This window comes from Marmota monax, unplaced genomic scaffold (assembly GCF_021218885.2).
Source record: "Marmota monax isolate L192 unplaced genomic scaffold, Marmota_monax_Labrador192_F-V1.1 WCK01_AAM20220418_F8-fsc00045, whole genome shotgun sequence".
Taxonomy (NCBI): Eukaryota; Metazoa; Chordata; class Mammalia; order Rodentia; family Sciuridae; genus Marmota; species Marmota monax.
The window spans coordinates 9336179-9357518 of NW_026692132.1; the positions used below are offsets into that span (position 1 = coordinate 9336179).

General features: G+C 34.9%; 1 non-coding gene across 1 annotated transcript; it reads right to left on the bottom strand.

Moving 5' to 3' along the window:
* Positions 1-17677: 17677 nt before the first annotated feature.
* On the bottom strand, positions 17678-17784 carry LOC124108828 (U6 spliceosomal RNA). The gene has a single exon (XR_006856787.1). It is a non-coding gene; the product is annotated as a U6 spliceosomal RNA (small nuclear RNA).
* Between the last annotated feature and the right edge of the window lie 3556 nt (positions 17785-21340).

The window sequence follows — 21340 nt, forward strand, 5'->3', positions numbered from 1 at the left end:
ATGGTTCTATATTTAGAAAACCCCAAATTTCCCATCAGAAGATTTCTAGAACTAATAAATAAATATAGCAAAATATCAGGATAACTATCAACAAACAATTGCTTTCCTATACTCCAAAAATGAATCTGCTGAATTAGAAATTAGGTAAACTACTCCATTCTCAATAACTTTAAAAAAAATACTTAGGAAAAAAGTCTATAAATTTGTAAAAGACCTCTATTATGAAAACTCTAGAATGCCGAAGAAAGAAATTGAAGACAGCCTAGGTTCTTGGATAGAAGAATTAATACTATCAAAATGGCCATACCACCAAAATCACTATGCAAACTCAATGCAATTCCTATCAAAATGCTAACAATTTTTTTTACAGAAATAGAAAAAAACAATTATAAAATTCTTTTGGAAGAATACAAAACCCAGAATAGTCAAAGCAATACTAAGCAAATAGAACAATACTGGAGGCGTCACAATACTAGATTTCAAATTACACTACAGAGCTATAGTAACAATAACAGCATAGTATTGGTACCAAAATGGACACAAAGACCAAGGGAACAGAAGACACAGAGATAAACCCACATAGGTAGTCATCCAATATTTGACAAATTTATCCAAAACTGTGATGGAGAAAAGATAGTCTTTTTAATTAATGTTGCATGTAAAACTGGATATCTACTTGTAAAAGAATTAAACTTGATCCCTCTCTCTCCCCCTGCAAAAAAGTCAACTCAAAGTGAATCAAAGACATAGGAATTAGACCAAAAATTCTGCAACTACTAGAAGAAAACATAGGCTCAATGCTCTAACCTATTGGCGCAGGCATTGACTTCCTTAACAAGAACCCTAAGGCCCAAGAAATTAAACCAAGAATGAATAAGTGGGATGAGAGCAAATTAAAAAGCTTCTGCACAACAAAGGAAACAAGTGCATGAAAAGAGAGCCTACAGACTGAAAGAAGATCTTTTCCACCTGCTCCTCAGATAGGGAATTAATATCCAGAATATATAAAGAACTAAAAAAAAACTATATAAAAACAAATAGCGCAGTTAATAAATGAGCAAAAGAACTAAAGGTACTCTTCTCAAAATAATAAATACAAATGGCCAACAAATACATGAAAAAAAAATGTTCAACATCCCTAACAATCAGGGAATGCCTAATCAAAACTACTTTGAGGCCAGCATGGTGGTTCCACCTATAATCCCAGTAGATTGGGAGACTAAGGGAGGACGATTGCAAGTTCAAAGCCAGCCTCAGCAATCTAGCAAAACCTTGTCTCAAGATAAAAATTAAGCAGGGAGCAGTGGCACATGCCTGTAATCCCAGCAGCTCCAGAGGCTTAGACAGGAGAATCAGGAGTTCAAAACCAGCCTTAGAAATTTAGCAAAGCCCTAAGCAACTCAGTGAGACCCTGCCTCTAAATAAAAATATGAAAAGGGCTGGGGATATGGCTTAGTGGTTAAGTATCCCTGAGTTTAGTCCCTGGTACAAAACCGAAAACCAAAAACAAAAACCACTACCAGCACCAATAACAACAACAAACCACTACACTGAGATTTTATCTTACTCCAGTCAGAATGGGAACTATTGAGAATACAAATAACAGTGAATGTTGGCAAGATGTGAGGGAAAAATTATACTCATGTTTTTGATGAGAATGCAAATTTGTATAGCCACTGTGGGAAGCAGTATGGAGAATCCCTTAAAAAACTAGGAATGGAATCATCATAAGACCTAGCTATCCAACTCCTTGCTATGTATCAAGATACAAATCAGCACACTACAGGGATAGAGCCACATCAATGTTTATAGCAGCACAATTCACAGTAGTCAAGCTATAGAACCAGCCCAGATGTCCATCAACAGATGAATAAAAAAGATGAATAAAGAAACTGTGGTATATGTACCCAATGGAGTTTTATTCAGTTATAAAGAAGAATTAAATTATGATATTTGTTGGTAAATGGATGGAAATAGAGAACATCAGGCTAAACGAAATAAGTCAGACCCAGAAAGTTAAGATTGAATACTTTCTTTCATATGCAGAGAGGCTAGAGCAAAATCAGGGGGAAAAAAGAAGAGGGGAATCCCATGAAAATAGAAGAATGAACGTGGAATAGAGGATGGGAATTGATGGGGAGGGAAGAGGAAAAGAGAGGAATGATGGAATGAACCTGATCAAACTTTCCTGTGTACATATATGAATACGCTACAGTGAATTTTACCTTTATGTATATCCATATGCACTAATTCCTAAAAATATAAATAAATAAATAAATAAATAAATACCAGAAAGTTCAGTAAAGGAAAGGAAATGAGTGGGGGTGGGGGTAGAAAAAGAAAAAGTTCTAGGGACTGAATTGGAGCAAATTATATTTCATATTTTTATAATTATATCAAAATTAACCTAAATATTTTATATAACTACCATGCACTAATTTAAAAAATGAATAAATAAATTATTAACAAAAGAAAAAAAAGGTAAAGTCTCCAATCGTTGCATTCTAGCGACCATGGAATGAACTAAGAATTAGGGGTGTCCAGGATTCAGGAACGGTCTTAGTGTCAGCCTTCCGCAATAGGTTGACCTTGAGGGGAATGACAGTTAGTACTTATTGAAGTAAAGACAAAGAAAATGAATTGCTGAGACATTATGCCAGAAGAACAAAGGCAAAAAATGCATGCAGTTTCATGTTTAATTCCTGAACTTACATGTATTATGGATGCCTGGAAGGTCGAATTCAAGGAGGAATTCTGCAGAGCTGGGCAAGAGAGACCATTGAGGCCTAATTATTGGGTCCAATGCACCAGATTTCAGAGTTTGAACTTTGACTTCTGGTGATTCTTAATGTGTTTCTGATTAAATACCACACATTTTAGGTATTTGAGAGTGGAATTTTATTTTAGGTAATTGTTGATTTTATACATTTCTACAAAATTTATACTGTACTTCTGTACTGTAAATTTTTAAATAGCCAAATGATTTAAAACAATAAAAGATAAACACCTGTCTGCATTTCCGTTTTCCAGAGGTCACTGTTAGCAGTTCTGTTTTTCTCAAATTTTCCTGTATGTCTGAATAAGAGTCTGTATGTTTATTTATCTGTCTACATATCTATTATTATTATGTAGGATCATGCTTACTGTTAGCTCTACAATATGTTTTACTTATTTTATTAGGAGGTACCTGGATTTATCACTCCTTGTACCTCATTCCCTTTTAAAGATGTCAGTAATAAATTCTATGATTATACACCATCTTGTAATAATTTATCCCACCTCTTAAGATGAATACTTTGTTTCTACTCTTGCTATTTAAAACTATTTTAATAGTTTTTCACATGCATTAGATCACATCTATAAATGAATGTAGGTTTTATACAGAGCAAATTCCTAACTTTGGCAGGACTGAGCTGAAAGTTATACTCAATTGAAAATGTATAGATTGAAACAGTGTGTAATTGCTAAGTAGTTGCGATAATTTTTACTCAGTTATTTCAGACTATAAATAAAACTGTTATCTAGTTCTGATCTAAAATAAGAATATGGTATAATACAAAATAGGAAATGGGATTTTATAGCACTTTTGTGCTTAACAGATGTTTTCATACACGTTAATACAGTGCAATTAAAATCAAAACATTATGATACAATAAGGTATCTGAGCAAAGTACCAAGGGTCTCTGTGTCTCAGCTTCCTCTCTAAGGTGGAGATAAGAATAGCCCTGCATTGTGGTGTTTAATGAAGAATAAATGATTTCTTTAGTAAAGCACTTGAAACACCACCTGAAACACAGTGAACACCCTGTGTGTGTGTGTGTGTGTGTGTGTGTGTGTTATTAGGTTGAAGTAAATAATATCAAACAATGTACTTAACGATTCAATAAGCTATATCTTTCCATTTTCCTTATTTCTGAAATGTTAATATTGCATACTTTGCATTTTCATAGTATTTGGCTTTCTCAAAAACCTCCTGGGTTTTCAACATGCCCTTTTAATAATGCATTCCTCTCATATTCAGTGTTGGTGTCCTCTAAGTATTTGGTGTTGTAGTAACACTATTTCCTTATGAACACTCATTTAATATTAATTTACTTATATTCAGAATGAAATAACTGTAATTTTTAACTATAATTCTTTCCATAATTATATGGTAGTGGGTAGGAGCAATTTATTTTTCTTTCTTCTCAAGGGTTTAAGTAAAATGGGAAGAAAGATAGTATTCTGCATCTAGAGATTGCTCCTCCCTCTTCTTTTGACTTATCAATAGCAAATATCTGCTTTAGACTGATAATTTTAGACTAACTCAATGTTTCAATTACAATGGCCTTGGTTATTTCCACATCTGACAAAAACCACATTTCCACACCAGCCATGTAAATTGAAATATAAAATTTGTGGAATTCAAATAAACATTCCTATAAAATGTTAAGGAATGTTCATTTACCGAAGTCATTTTCAGGGTAAAAACTTTACTAAAAATAGTAATTTTAGAAATATAAGTTGAATGGATTGTTCACCCCAGATGCTGAACTCAGTCAAACATTTCTGGTTCAGATCATAAATCAATAGGCTCATTTTCTCATGGAACCTATCTCTTGAATTCTAAACTATTTCCTGAAGGGAAAAATTAAAAGTCAGATTGTAACTATTTATGTATCAGATGTGAAAGTGATAAAGGAAGAGTTATTCAATAAATTACATCTTATACTCATAGAAATGAATGGTTAAAAGCCAAAATCCTCTGGTCCATGAATGGTTTATGAAGAGGAGAAATAAAAAAGCCCACTAGGTGTTTTACTATCTGACTGGTATAAATGACATGCCAATTACTCTACACCCTATAATCCTCCACTGGCATAATGATGCATTGACCCTTCAGAGTAGACACTACATTATTTGAAGGTTACAGCTTTGTCTTAGAAACAAAGTGTGTTCAGAGAATACTAAGAACACTTCAATAGGCATTATTGCTTAAATTTTGCACAAAGAACAACATATCAATCGTAATAGGTGAGATTACATTTCAGAAAAATGTTTAAAGTATACTCTAGGCAAAAATCTTCTATGCAACTTCTTAATTCATTGTATTCAATGAATTAAGTCTTTTCACATCAGTGCTATCTGAAAAATTTCCCTAAGGAACTATTTTTTGAAAAATAATAAGAAAAGACACAATATTTTCAACAATATTAATTTAGCAGCAAAAAACAACAGCTTTAAGTACCTCCCCAATTGATAGAATTACAATACCAGATGTTTTCCTATTTTGTGTGTCTCTCGAAAGGAACTACACTATATACCATAAGCCTTAGTGTGGAAGGGCAGGATTAACCTAAAAATAAAATATCAACAATATAAGCTCTCAGCTCAATTTGCTATTGCAACCAGGGAAATGAAGAAGAAAATTCTGTAAATTAGACCCTTCTAATCAAATTGCTGAAAATTTGTAGGCTTCTTGAAATTCACAAATGTCTGCCCTTCCAGAAAAATGAACAACATAAAGATGTGATGCCAAAGGACTTATATTAGTTAGGGTACTCCAGAGAAATATAATCAACAGAAGAGAGACAGGGACAGAGAGACAAAGACTGATCAGAGAGACAAAGACAGAGTGACAAATCCTGTGAATTGACTCACAGGATTCTGGAAGCTGAAAAGTCCTATGATATGCTATCTGCAAGCCAGACAACTAGGAAACTGGTGGTGGTGTAAATCAGTCTGCCTAAAGGTCTGACCACCTGGGGATGGGAAGATTCTGGTTTAAGTCCTGGAGTCCAAAGCCCTGAGGCCAGACCTTTAATGTCTGAGGTCATGGTGAGATGGATGCTTCAATTCAAGTGGAAAGAGCACTTTCTTCTCCTTTGGGTTCTACTTGTATCCCCAACAGAATGGATGATGTCCACTCTATGGCATCACCTTTGGAAGATGTCAGGTAAGTATGATCTTCTCCAGCCTACTCACTCAAATGCTCATCTCTTCTTAGACATTTTCATAGAAACATCCAAAAATAATTACTAGCTATCTAGCCATCCCTTAACTCTATCAAGTTGGCACACAAAATAACCATTACAAAAATTACAATTTTTCTTTTAATTATATTACATATCATCAAACTTAAAATACTGGATAAATTAGGGCTGATTTTGAATCATGCTAAATACCTTCATGAAAATTTGTCTTTATTAAAATTTAATTGTTCAAAGTTTAAATATTTGGATGAACTTTTCAGAATACAAAGGAGTCTAATAAACTTTGTATAAAGAAAATATTTTTTTTCCTTTTAATTTCTCATACTAGGAAAACTGCTTCTCCTATAAAGACATAAATTGGACTATGACAATTTTCTAAATTTACATTAAAATGATACTATCAGCAGAGTTACAAGGAGAAAATATTTATAAATTATATATCTGATAAGGATTTGATATCTAGAATATATAAAGAATATTACATCTCAATAACAATAACAAAAATAACCCAATTAAAATGGAGACAGAATTTGAATAGACATTCATAATAAAAGACATCTAATGGCCAATCAGCACATGATAAAACATTTAACGTGACTAATCATTAGGGAAATACAAATGAAATGCACAGTCAGATGCCATGTCATACATATCAACTGTTAACAAAAATTAGAAGATAATAAATGTTATCAAAAATGGGGAATAATTAGAACCCCTGCTGGTAAGAATATAAAATAGTATGACTACTATGGGAAATAGTATGGAGGTTCCTAATAAAGAGAATTAAAATTGGTATTAAATTGAAAATAATGTCACTGTGTAACCCAGCAATTCCACTTATAGGTATGTACCTAAAAGAGTTGAAAGCAAAAACTCAAAACAGATTTATGCACTCATATTCATTGCAGCAGAGCTATGAGAAACCCAAGGGTCCATCAACAGATGAACAGATAAACAAACTGCTATAAATACATACAATGGAAGATTGTTCAGCCTTTCAGAGTAACAGAATTGAACACATTCTATAACTTCATGGGTGGAATCTTCATGATATTATGCTAAATGAAATAAGCCAGTCACAAAAAGAACAATATTTATGATCCCACATACCCAAGGTATCCAGAATGATCTAATTCATAGAAACAGAGTAGAATGACAGAAGCAAGGGACTGGGGAAGGGAAATAAGGAGTTGTTCAACCAGTTAAGAATTTCAGTTTTGCAGGATGAAAAAAGTTCTGGAGGCAAATGTTGGTGATGGTTAATGAAGTGAATGAATTTAATACTACTGAACTGTACACTTAAAATGGTTAAAAAGTATGAACTTCACATTACATATATTTTACCACAATTAGTGTGTGCAGGCGGAGAGGGAGCATGTATGATTCAAGAAAATCTAAGTATTATGTTTTTAGCAATAAGGCATACTTTGCTCTTTAGATTAAATCTCCAAGTTTACATACCAGAATTAAGAAGACACATGGAACATAGGAAACAGACTGCTGTTGTTTACTTAAAAATGAAGAAGCTGTTGCTATTGTAAGATATGGTTATTTGGTTTATCTACTACTTTGGGATAAACTAGTAAAAGCTGAATAGAATTCCAAATTGAGTCTATTTCCAGTGTGAGAATATTAACAAGATAACCTCTTTCTTTTTATCTTGGACCCCAAAGAGATGCACCCAAGATATAAAGATAAACCAAATACACAAACCACCCATCCCCACCTTCATCACTATAAGGAAAAGCCGTCTTACCACTGAGCAGATCGAGACATCAAAATTTAAAATGATAACAAAATTCTCACTTGCGTAGATTCAAAAATCCTTTCATCTTACAGAGGATTTATATTGGTAGTGCCCACTAGATGCCTAGCAAAAGCAAAATCACATTATCTCTAGGGGAAGCCACTTTGACTGTAAACCTCAGAGAAATCAGCACCAATTTTAGAAGTAATAAATTCACAATCAAAATAATAAATTTTAAAATGATAAATTCACAATCAAAAGTAAGTAACCACACAAGAAAAAAGGATGCCATGCTTGAGAATTAGCAGAAAAAAAGAAACAGACCTTTGATACTAAAATGTATGAGATACATACTAAAATGCAAAAGGGATTACTATGTAAAACATTTAAAAGACAATCTTAAATATACTGACAGAGATGAAGAAAGTTCCTACAATAAGAGATAGAACCCTACAGAAGAAAGATGGTTGAAACATACTGAGCTGGTATGGTGCCTGCTTCCAACATGCAGGGCAGAAAATCTCATAATTTGAAGAGCTTCAGTTACAACTACCACCTCTCGCCTCAGTAATTAGGGGGAAATTAACCATAGACTAAGCAAGGGTCTAGTCTTTCCTAACAATGCTAAAAAAAGCAAGACCCCCAAACCAGCAAACTTCTTACAACTAACTTGACCATATCCCCGAATAAAGCTCAAGAATATATAGGGCCATACATAGCAAGGTAAACTTCATGAGATCTGGCATTCAACAAAAACTTACCAGGAAGACACACAGGTGGGAAAATATGGCTCACAATGAGGAGAAAGATAACAGACAGGACAAAATAAGTAAACAAGGAGGTTAAAACTGCCAATATAACAGTATTCTAAACTTTCAAAGTGGTAGAAGAAATATTATACATTTAAACTACACATCGAAAAATAAAAAGCCCCAAACCAAACTTGCAGAGATACAATGTCTGAAATGAAAAATTGCCCTGGATCATATTAAATCCAGATTATACAATGTGAAAGACAAGAAAAATGTTCTTGAAGAAGTAGCAATAAACAGTACCAAAAATAAAAATAATAAGAGTTTTTTTAAAAAAGTATTTGTATGTACACATAAACAAGATCCTCTTGAATTTAAGGACAACTTCAAGGAAGTAAAATATTTATAATTAGAAATCTCTTAAGAATAACCAGTAGATGTTAGGAGGGAGAGAAACCAAGAATACTTAAAATTTTATTTAAAATTATAAACCCATGGATTCAAGAAGCTCAACAAAGCCTATCAGAAAAAGGCACATAATAACATAATAACCACATTCCTCTTTTTTTTAACCACAGAAGAAATTTATTTGATTTTCTGTTATCTTTAGTACTTAAAGGGAGCTTTAAATAATTTTTAATGAAAGCCATGATCAATTGCAACTTTAACAATTCATTTATGAAAGATTAAATGATTATAGAGATTATAAATTTAAATGTTTATAATTCTTTGGTTTTTGTCATATTTGCTTGAGGAAATGATCATATTTGCTTAAAATCTGTTTTGCTTTGTTGTTTTTTTTTTCATTTATTTATTTTGTTTGGTGGGGGAGAGGGATACTGGGGATTGAACTCACTAAGCTACATTCCCTCTTTATTTTTTATTTTGAGACTGGCTTTTGCTAAATTTCTGAAGTTGGCCTTGAATTTGTAATCCTCCTGCCTCCTGAGCAGCTGGGATTACAGGCCTGTGCCACAGTACCTGACATAAAATCTGTTTTAATGTTGACCCCTTAAAAATATAATAACCATGGAAAGAGTGAAGATCTTGGAATTGTTTGGAACTTGGTTTTGTCAAGGTGAATGTCTTACTTTGTGTACATTTTTCTCTTCCTCATTAGTAGTACAAGAAGGTAATTACAGTTAAAGAGCCCCAGAACCATGAGAATTAAATTGACCTTAATAATAATATTGTGATTTTACCCACTTTGAAAGTATAGGGCATGACCTCCTTGGGTAAGGCCAAAGGGAAAAATATTCTTTTGAATATTTTCTCCTTGAAGAAAGTTTTCTTTAACAATAACAATAATAAATATCAAATTTTAAGGTAGCTTAACTCACATTCACTGAAGGGAGAAGGTTGAAATCTCTGAGAAATTGTTATATTCATGAATTATTTACATTTAACATGTGTTTACTGTGTAATCAATACATACTAGTCAGATACTCTACTAGATGTAAGGAACAGGTGGATAAAAGATGCAGCCCTTAGGGTCACACCAAGAAGACAGGCATGTTAATAATCACATTTCCTAAAACCAGTGTTAAAGAAAATAATCTTAAAAGCCAGGAAAAGAAGGCACATTATAGAGAGGGGAGCAAAGATAAGGTTGAAAAGCAGATTTCTCATCCAAAATAATATGACCTGAAGATGGTGGAACAATATTTAAGGGCACTAAGAGATATACCATAGCAACCTATCATTGTTTATATTTTAAAATCTTTTAAAAATGAAAAAAATATAAATTTTCAGGCATATAAATATTGAAATTATTCATCACCAGCAGAAATTTATGTCTGTTAAAGGCATTCTCAGAAGAAAAGTGATATAAAGCAGAAATTTTTAAAAAAATAGAGAAATCAATGAAGTAAAAATGTGATTTTTTTGAAATCAATAAAATTGATAAACCCACAGGCAGGAACATAAATAATGGGATCAATAATGAAACTGGAGACCCAACAACCTGGCAGCTAAGATCCTCTAGTGATCATATCACAACAGAAACCCCAAATTGAACAGCTATTCATGCACAAACTACCCTCACAAAGGCTATCCCCTGAGAGAAATCATGGTGTCTGCTTTTAGTACAACAAAATGAAAAGAGGTATCAAAGGAAGGAAGGAAAGAGATAACGGGGTTACCCCACCTCAATTCCAGGCAACTCAGCCAGGAGAGAGATGCTTCCTAGTTGTGATGTGAAGAGAGAATTAAGTTCAAGATTTAGACTTGCAACCCAGTTCCAGGCTTGGCACAGTGAAACTCAGTTCTGGGCAAAACCCCATGACACCTGCAACTAAACCTCTGGAACTGCATGAGCCAGGAGAATGACTCCTCCTCCAACCTTGGGTAAACAGATGGAGCCAAAATTCTGCTCACTGGGAACAGGGCACAAAAGCTCACTAGCAAAGGGTTTTGTTTTAGAACCAAGTGGCAGGTCTACCTACCAGTAGAAACCAAAGGACCTGTAATGTAACATATGCCAGAGACGTGTGTGCCTGGGGGACAGATCAAATTTTTGACCCAAGGCTGTACAGGCCATGTAGCAGTGAGATTCATATGCCACCCAGTTTGTTAGTCTTGGAAGTGACTGTCTCCACCACCCTGCCCCCGCAGTCAGCTTCTGTGAGGCCAGTGCTCACAGATAGAGCTGGCCTTTAGAATTGCCCCTTTAAGAGGCAAAGACCAGTGTCTGGTAAAGAGACAGAACATATTAAGCCTAGATTGGAGGTTGGAGGAGGAGTAAGCTACACAGCCAATGCAGTACCAGGGGTGATTTAGTCTACAAGTACTGCATGGGCAGTAGTGGTCGTAGGACTATGCCCAGGACTGGGTTTCACTGTGGCAGGCCTGGTACTGGGTTACAAGTCGAAGTTGGACAGACTCGTGTTTTGGCCTGCAATCACTACCAGCAGAGGACTTGGTGCATCCCTGAGATTGAGAAGGATCCTATGGCTATGAGACTCAGGCATGCCCCAGCTTAGCATCTACCTAAGTAGCCAAGAGACTACCTTCACCAGCACTACCTCAACCTCAGGCAGCATAATGTGGTATGAGAGCCATTTACTGAGGGGTAGGAAAGTAAGAGCACAAAACTTTGCCCTGGAACTTAGTATTGGGATGGTGAAACTTAACACTGGGCAGATACTAATACTCACTATTCCCAGGCATGCCTGTGAGTGAAACCTCTAGACCAGCTTCAGTGACAATTTCATAGGCCCAGTCGATTAGACTACTTCAGCTACCATCACCTGTGGGTGACTACAGTGATCTTAAGCCATGAGTCTACTTCAGCAATAGGCAGCTGATTACAGCGTGGGCCTTGGTCTTCCCCACAGTGTTGTGCTGGTAGCAAGCTGTGAGCTCAGGATATGACTCAGCTTGGTGGTATTGAAGCCCAAAGTGTAACATGAGCCTGGGGCTGCTTCATCTTCAGTGACTCTACCCAGAGCTGAACTGAATCCTGCGATTCATGGCCACAAGCCTGTATCTGTGGATGAGGCATCTGGGCCTATACTGGCCCCAGGGAGGCCTGTGGGAATAGACTACTCTTTCTAGAAATTCTCTTGGTTCTTTCTGAACAGCACACCAACGATGTATTTGGAACAAACCTGGATTGAAATGGATTATAGACTTTAATGTAAGACCTAAAACTATTAACTACTAGAAGAAAACAGGGGAAATTCTTTGGGACATTGCAATTGACAAGGACTTTTTGAACAACCTATATATTGTGAGAGAATATTTACAAATAGATCTGACAAGGGGTTAATATTCAGCATATATAAGAAACTCCAAAAGCTCCATAAAAGAAATAAATAACCTAATTAAAAATAGGCAATGAATCTAAATAGACGTTTTTCAAAATAAGACATGCAAATGACCAACAAGTACATGAAAAAAAAATGCTTAACATCACTAATGATCATGGAAATGCAAACCATAACCATAGTAAGATATCATCTACCTTCAGTAAAAATAAATAGTATACAAAAAACTAATGGTAACAAGTGCTGGCAAGGATACAAAGAAAAGGGAACTCTTACACAGCATTGGTGGGAATGTAAATTAGATCAGTCATTATGAAAAATTGCTTTGAGTTTTCTTAATATATTAAAAATATAATTACTATATGGTCCAACAATACCACTACTGGGCATATCCAAAGGAAAGGAAATATGTATATTAAAGAGAAATGTGCCTTTCCATGTTCTTTACAGCACTATTCACAATAGTCAAGAAATGGAAACAATGTAAGTGTCCATCAGCTGATGAATGGGTAAAGAAACTGTGATACACAGACACACAGAATACTATGCACTTGTGAAAAAAGAATGAAATTCTGTCATTTCAGGCAACAGGGATGGGATTGGTGTTCATCATCTTAAATGAAATAAGCCAGGCACAGAAAGAGAAGTACCTCATGATCTCACTAACATGTGAACTTTAAAAATATCTTTATTTCATAGAAGAATAGAATGGTAGTTACGAGATGCTGGAGAGAGTAAGATGGGGGAGAGACAGGGAGAGGTTGATCCAGGGGTACCACGTAACAAATAGATGGGAGTGAAAAGTTCTAGCATGCTATTGCACAGTAGGATAGCTATAAAGAACAAAATTGTACTATATGTTTCAAAAGGTAGAATATAGAATTTGAATGTTTTTACCATAAATAGATGTCAAATGTTTGAGGCTATAAATATTTTTAGTATGGGGAAAAAAGAATGAAAAAAAAAAACTGATGGGAGTGATATAGATGTATCAACAATTATATTTCAATACCAGTTTCTCAATAATTAATAGGCAGAGAAATGATCACTAAGAATATAATCGATAACACAATACATTTTTTTTAATTGGTTGTTCAAAACATTACAAAGCTCATGACATATCATCTTCCATACATTTGATTCAAGTGGGTTATGAACTCCCACTTTTTACCCCAAATACAAGTTGCAGAATCACATCGGTTACACATCCACATTTTTACATAATACCATATTAGTGACTGTTCTTTTCTGCTACCTTTCCTATCCCCTACTATCCCCCCCTCCCCTTCCCTCTCATCTTCCCTCTCTACCCCATCTGCTGTTGTTTAATTCTCTCGCTTGTTTTTTTTCCCCTTTCCCCTCACAAACTCTTATATGTAATTTTGTGTAACAATGAGGGTCTCCTTCCATTTCCATAGTTTCCCTTCTCTCTCCCTTTCTCTCCCCCCACTCGTCTCTGTTTAATGTTAATCTTTTCCTCATGCTCTTCTTCCCTGTTCTGATCTTAGTTGCTCTCTTTATATCAAAGAAGACATTTGGCATTTGTTTTTTAAGGATTGGCTAGCTTCACTTAGCATAATCTGCTCTAATGCCATCCATTTCCCTGCAAATTCCATGATTTTGTCATTTTTTAGTGCTGCATAATACTCCATTGTGTATAAATGCCACAGTTTTTTAATCCATTCATCTATTGAAGGGCATCTGGGTTGATTCCAAAGTCTAGCTATTGTGAATTGTGCTGCCATGATCATTGATGTGGCAGTATCCCTATAGTATGCTCTTTTAAGGTCCTCAGGGAATAGACCGAGAAGGGCGATAGCTGGGTCAAATGGTGGTTCCATTCCCAGCTTTCCTAGGAATCTCCATACTGCTTTCCATATTGGCCGCACCAGTTTGCAGTTCCACCAGCAATGTACAAGTGTACCCTTTTCCCCACATCCTCGCCAGCACTTATTGTTGCTTGACTTCATAATGGCTGCCAATCTTACTGGAGTGAGATGGTATCTTAGGGTGGTTTTGATTTGCATTTCTCTGACTGCTAGAGATGGTGAGCATTTTTTCATGTACTTGTTGATAGATTGTATGTCCTCCTCTGAGAAGTGTCTGTTCAGGTCCTTCGCCCATTTGTTGATAGGGTTGTTTGTTATCTTGTTGTTTAATTTTTTGAGTTCTTTGTATATTCTGGATATTAGGGCTCTATCTGAAGTTTGAGGAGTAAAGATTTGTTCCCAGGATGTAGGTTCCCTATTTACCTCTCTTATTGTTTCTCTTGCTGAGAAAAAACTTTTTAGTTTGAGTAAGTCCCATTTGTTGATTCTAGTTATTAACTTTTGTGCTATGGGCGTCCTATTAAGGAATTTGGAGCCCGACCCCACAATGTGTAGATCGGAGCCAACTTTTTCTTCTATCAGGTGCAGAGTCTCTGATTTGATATCTAGGTCCTTGATCCATTTTGAATTTACTTTTGTGCATGGCGAGAGAAAGGGGTTCAGCTTCATTTTGTTGCATATGGATTTCCAGTTTTCCCAGCACCATTTGTTGAAGATGCTATCCTTCCTCCATTGCATGCTTTTAGCGCCTTTATCAAATATAAGAAAATTGTAATTTTGTGGATTGGTCTCTGTGTCCTCTATTCTGTACCATTGATCCACCTGCCTGTTTTGGTACCAGTACCATGCTGTTTTTGTTACTATTGCTCTGTAGTACAGTTTGAAATCTGGTATCGCTATACCTCCCGATTCACACTTCCTGCTTAGAATTGCTTTTGCTATTCTGGGTCTTTTGTTTTTCCATATGAATTTCATGATAGCTTTATCTATTTCTACCAGAAATGCCGTTGGGATTTTGATTGGCATTGCGTTGAACCTGTAGAGAACTTTGGGTAATATCGCCATTTTGATGATGTTGGTTCTGCCTATCCATGAACAGGGTACATTTTCCCATCTTCTAAGATCTTCTTCTATCTCTCTCTTTAGGGTTCTGTAGTTTTCATTGTATAAATCTTTCACCTCTTTTGTTAGGTTGATTCCCAAGTATTTTATTTTTTTTTTTGAGGATATTGTGAATGGGGTGGTTTTCCTCATTTCCATTTCAGAAGTTTTGTTACTGATATACAGGAATGCCTTTGATTTATGCGTGTTGATTTTATATCCTGCCACTTTGCTGAATTCATTTATTAGTTCTAGTAGTTTCTTTGTAGACCCTTTTGGGTCTTCTAAGTATAGGATCATATCGTCCGCAAATAGTGATATTTTAAGTTCTTCTTTTCCTATTTTTATGCCTTTAATTTCTTTTGTCTGTCTAATTGCTCTGGCTAGTATTTCAAGGACTAAATTAAATAGAAGTGGTGAGAGAGGGCATCCCTGTCTTGTTCCAGATTTTAGCGGGAATGCCTTCAGTTTTTCTCCATTTAGAATGATGCTAGCCTGAGGCTTAGCATATATAGCTTTTACAATGTTGAGGTAAGTTCCTGTTATCCCCAGTTTTTCTAGTGTTTTGAACATAAAAGGATGCTGTACTTTGTCGAATGCTTTTTCTGCATCTATCGAGACGATCATATGGTTCTTATCTTTAAGTCTATTGATGTGGTGAATAATATTTATTGATTTCCGTATATTGAACCAACCTTGCATCCCAGGGATGAATCCTACTTGATCATGGTGCACAATTTTTTTGATATGCTTTTGTATTCGATTCGCCAGGATTTTATTGAGAATTTTTGCATCTATGTTCATTAGAGATATTGGTCTGTAGTTTTCTTTCTTTGAAGTGTCTTTGTCTGGTTTCGGGATCAGGGTGATGTTGGCCTCATAGAATGAATTTGGAAGAGCTCCTTCTTTTTCTATTTCTTGAAATAGCTTGAAAAGTATTGGTATTAATTCTTCTTTGAAGGTTTTGTAAAACTCCGCTGTATACCCGTCTGGTCCAGGGCTTTTTTTGGTTGGTAGTCTTTTGATGGCTTCTTCTATTTCTTCCTTTGTTATTGGTCTGTTTAAATTGTGTGTGTCTTCCTGACTCAATCTGGGCAGCTCATATGACTTAAGAAATTTATCGATGTCTTCACTGTCTTCTATTTTATTGGAATATAGGGTTTCAAAATACTTTCTAATTATCTTCTGTATTTCTGTGGTGTCTGTTGTGATATTGCCTTTTTCATCCCGTATGTTAGTAATTTGAATTCTCTCTCTTCTTCTCTTCATTAGCATGGCTAAGGGTCTGTCGATCTTATTTATTTTTTCAAAGAACCAACTTTTAGTTTTATCAATTTTTTCAATGGTTTTTTTTGTTTCAATTTCATTGATTTCTGCTCTGATTTTAATTATTTCTTGTCTTCTGCTATATTTGCTGTTGTTTTGCTCTTCCTTTTCTAGGGTTTTGAGATGTAGTGTGAGTTCGTTTATTTGTTGGTTTTTTCTTTTTTTGAGGAATGAACTCCAGGAAATGAATTTCCCTCTTAAAACTGCTTTCATTGTGTCCCATAGATTCCGGTATGTTGTGTCTGAATTGTTGTTTATCTCTAAGAATTTTTTGATTTCCTCCTTTATGTCTTCTGTAACCCATTGATCATTCAGTAACATATTGTTTATTTTCCATGTGATGCAGGATTTTTCCTTCCTTCTTTTTTCATTGATTTCCAGTTTCATTCCATTATGATCAGATATGGTGCATGGTATTATCTCCACTCCTTTATATTTACTAAGAGTTGCCCTATGGCATAATATATGATCTATCTTTGAGTATGATCCATGTGCTGCTGAGAAGAACGTGTATCCACTTGATGATGGTTGATATATTCTATATATGTCGGTTAAGTCTAGGTTATTGATTGTGTCATTGAGTTCTATAGTTTCTTTATTCAACTTTTGTCTGGAGGATCTGTCTAATGGCGAGAGCGGTGTGTTGAAGTCACCCATAATTATTGTGTTGTGGTGAATTTGACTCTTGAACTGAGGAGAGTTTGTTTTATGAACGTTGCTGCACCATTATTTGGTGCATATAAATTGATAATTGTTATGTCTTGTTGGTGAATAGTTCCTTTTAACAGGATATAGTGTCCTTCTTTATCCCTTTTGATTAACTTAGGTTTGAAGTTGATTTTATTCGATATGAGTATGGCCACTCCTGCTTGCTTCCGAGGGCCATGTGAGTGGTATGATTTTTCCCAACCTTTCACCTTCAGCCTGTGTATGTCTTTTCCTATCATATGAGTCTCCTGAAGGCAGCATATTGTTGGATTTTTTTTTTGATCCAGGTTACCAGCCTGTGTCTCTTGATTGGTGAGTTTAGGCCATTAACATTTAAGGTTACAATTGAAATATGGTTTGTACTTCCAGTCATGTTTATTTATTTATTTATTTTAGTTTGGCTAGTTTTTACTTTTTGGTTGTTTTCCTCCCCCTTTACTGAGATACCTCCCGCTGTTGGTTTTGGGCACTATTTAAAAATATGGAACGCTTCACGAATTTGCGTGTCATCCTTGCGCAGGGGCCATGCTAATCTTCTCTGTATCGTTCCAATTTTAGTATATGTGCTGCCGAAGCGAGCACCACAATACATTTTTAGACTTTGAAAAAAGTCAGAGAATGTTATTCCTATAAATCTAACAAGTTGAATTAAATGGACACATTTCTCCCACAAACTTTATTCAAGAAGAAATAGCCTGAATAACCAAGTTCAAGAAATTGAATTTATAGTTAATGATCTTCCTACAAGACAAAAAACAAAATCTCTAGACCCAGAGATCTTCAACATAATTGCTACCATAAAGTGAGAAATAATATTAATATTTACAACGTAAGTGTCCATCAGCTGATGAATGCGTAAAGAAACTGTGATACACAGACACACAGAATACTCTGCACTTGTGAAAAAGAATAAAATAGGGGATACTATCCAACTCATTCGATGAATCTAGTGTTACTGATAGCAAAGCCAAAGGCATTACAGAAAATAAAATGAAACCTATAGCCACCATGAACATACATGAAAATATTTTTAAATTTCAACAAGTAGGATCCACCAGCACATGCAAAGATAATATATCATGTTCATGTAGGGTTTATCCCAGAAATTTAATATTGGCATATCCCTTAATGAATCAACATCATTAACTATTAATACAGTTAAAAAGAAAACTATATTATCCCCTCTACAGATGAAGAAATTTTTTTTTAAATTCAATATCTATTCCTAATGGAAACTCAGAATACTACAGTTGGTAGGAATTTCCTCAGTTAGATAAAGGCAATCTATAAAAATTTACAGCTCACAATAATATTTGCTGAAGACCAGATGCTTTCCTCCAAAGGTCAGGAACAAGGCAGAAATGTCTACTCTCAATTTTTCAATTCAATAGTGTGTTAGAGGTAATGTTGTATTGCTCTTTTCAGTGCAGTAGAATCACAAATAAATAAGTAAAATGATGTAGTTTGGAATGGAAGAGTAAAATTTTCTATTTAGGAATTTTCTATTGATAGAATCGATTGTCCACTTGGAAAATCTTTTTGAATCAACTGAAATATTACTGGAATGAATAAATCAATTTAGCAAGTTTATATGATACAAAATCAACTTATAAATATCAGCTGCATTTCCACATATGAGTGGAGTCTACAGACCTCATATGTACATTAGTGGTGAATAATCCGAACTTGAAAACAAAATATCTTTTAAATAATATGAAATGTAATTGAGCTAAATCTGATATAATGTATATAAGAAACAAAAGTTGATAAGAACATAGATGTAAAACTACCTAATTAACAGTCTTAACACCCTATAGTCACAGATAGAACACTGTTCAGAGACTGCAGAGCAGAACTCTCTTGAAATACCCTGGAAATCCACAACATGCAGCAACCTATATCCTAGTCAAAGGAAGAGTCTCCAAGGAATTGGTACCACTTCGTGGATATTCTCAAACTATAATATGATTAAGGTAGAAATCAAATAATGTAACTAGAGAAATACCCAAATGATCCGTATGTCAAAAAGGTAATGGTGATAGGAAATATACTGAAATAATGACATGAAAAGACTGTCTACCAAACCTTATTATTAACTCCTTGCTGGTCTCTTGGTCCTCCATGTAATTCTATTAATTGGTGTTCAGAACTTGGATTCCCAGGGATAATAAAGAGAAAAAAAAATGTGTGGAGTATGATTACTTGAAGATGCCATCTCTGAAGAAGAATAGTCCCTATGTATTAGGCCCTGGCCTTCTCCTATTTCTAATCCTGGGTCTCTGCCTCAGATTAATTCTATTAACATTTGTTATGTTCTGCTAATAAATTCTTTTTAAAATTTAACTATGGTTTATCCTTAGTCCTGACATCAAAGAAGTCAAACTAATGTATGTTCTCATTTATGCATCTGAGATAACTATCTATGGAATTCCTTTGTTTCCTCTGACAGTTCTGTTTCTCTGGTTGCATTTTTTCTCTTATAAAATGTATCACCTCTATTCCATGTTTATTTTCCTGAAGTAATTAGGAATCATAGAATTTTCTATTCTTTCAAGGATGAGATATCTGTTTACTATACCTTCCTCCATTATTACACAAAAGGGGTGGAGTTTGGTGCCAGGAACAACCCTAATGCCATTAGTTCATCTTCCAGTCATTAGGATTCCTCATTTTTCCTCTCTAGGAGATTCCAATACTCATTGTTTCTATGTGATAGTAAATCACTTTGCAACCACCATTTGACTCAAGCACGTATTGAAGAAAGGTGGGTGGGGCTATTGTGAATAAAGAGGAAAAAAAGCACATTACCATCTTCCCTGAACTGAATTCTTTAAACCACCGCAAATATTACCCTTACCCCTTTCCCTTTCCTCTCTTTTGTCTCTGAACTTGACTCAGTTACAGAATTTTCTTTCTCTTCCCTTTTTCAAGAATTCAGTAGAGTGTGTTCTGCTGATCTTGTACCATCTTGTGCACTGCTTCTGAAAAATTTCTCAAATAATATTGATTTTGTTTTCCTGTGTTTCCACATTATTGTGGATTAATTCTATTAATTCTATTTAAAAGGACCTTTCCTTGTCTGAGACAAGGAAAGGTACTCAGTCCACATAAATGAATGACAGCTTACAAGGGTCCAGAGATCTAAGAGTCAATGAAATGTAGTGGTCTGGAGAGATGCCTGGGATAGATGTAGGAGCTCAGTATCATCAACATGCAAACGGAAGTTAAACAATGGGAATGCACTTGAGTGATTATGCAGAGGTTGGAAAATGTTAGGTATTGAACCTGAGCATTAATATTTAATACATAAAAAAGGAAGGAAGAAATTGAAGACTTAAGGGAAGGAGTGTAAGGAAGAGCAGTCCTAAGAAAGAGGTTGTACCTACAATCTGAACTTTAAGGCTTTACTATTCACTTTATCTTTCAGCTAATTTTATTCTGCTTAAAAATGTATCTGTACAAAGAAAAGTCCATTTAACTCCAACATTTTCTAATTTATCATCTGTCTGTAAACTAATTTTGTTTTCTCTGGCAATAAGCCTATTTTCATAACCCAGAACAATGTAATATTTTATTGGTTAGATGGTCAATAATGGTGATAATGATCAGATCATCAGGGTCATGATGCTGGCAAATCCTCAAAATATATCCTGACTAGTATAATATTTCTTACTTGTAGCTCTCTGCCTGTCCTTTGCATCCAACCAGAATATGAAGTTTAAGAAATAGTGAATCAGACTTGCATTTTTTAGTTAACGTGAAAATACTTAAAACTTTTAAGTCCAGGTGGTTAAGAATCATTCCCACTAGTCACAAACAACCTCACACGTCTTGCAAGAATGATCCGTCATGTCTCTTGCTAACTTTATCAGCAAAGTTGCATTTTACATAGGAACTCAGAAATTATTTTGATTCAAAGTATGAGGACTATAAGGAATAATAAATATTTCCACCAATTTAACTGTATTAGAGGCTATTTTGAGAGTTCATTGTGACTAATTTCTTTTTTAGGTACCCAGGTAACTAAAAAAATCAATAGTTTTCTATACTTCACAGTATCCTGTGGCTATGTATGTGTGACTAAAATTGCCTTCCATGAAAGACCTTCATTAATTGCCTATTGTATGTTTGCACTATG